Here is a 473-nt window from a genome sequence, read left to right on the forward strand (position 1 = left end):
ATTCCGTTCTCTTTTTGCCCCAAAAGAGAAATTTAGATAAATGAGAGCAGATGATAGTTTGACTGTGGATCTGTGATAGCCCAATTAGTCATAGACTCGTGGCTAAACTTATTGTTGGTTTGGCTACTAAAAGTTTTTTAATAATGATTTCCATTATATGAATGTAGCATAGCATAATTATAGCACATGCCTCAATGACGACTTCATTCTGAGTAAAAATAAAAGAAGGAAACTTTGAAATTATTAGGGTGGACATGGCTTAATGATTAATATATGGGGGAAAAAATAAAAAATTGAATCCCATAAACGAAACCAAATTGCCTGTCATCCCTAATCCCCACCAAACCAGCCTAAATGAGCCAAATTAAAATGAATAATGTGATATAAAATATTTTACAAAATTTTTTACAAATTGCTGATGTAATGAATGATTATTAGTAAATAAAAAAGTAATATTAGTAGTGAGCCTAGAT

The sequence above is a fragment of the Quercus robur genome, chromosome 2 (genome assembly GCF_932294415.1).
Source record: "Quercus robur chromosome 2, dhQueRobu3.1, whole genome shotgun sequence".
Classification (NCBI taxonomy): Eukaryota; Viridiplantae; Streptophyta; class Magnoliopsida; order Fagales; family Fagaceae; genus Quercus; species Quercus robur.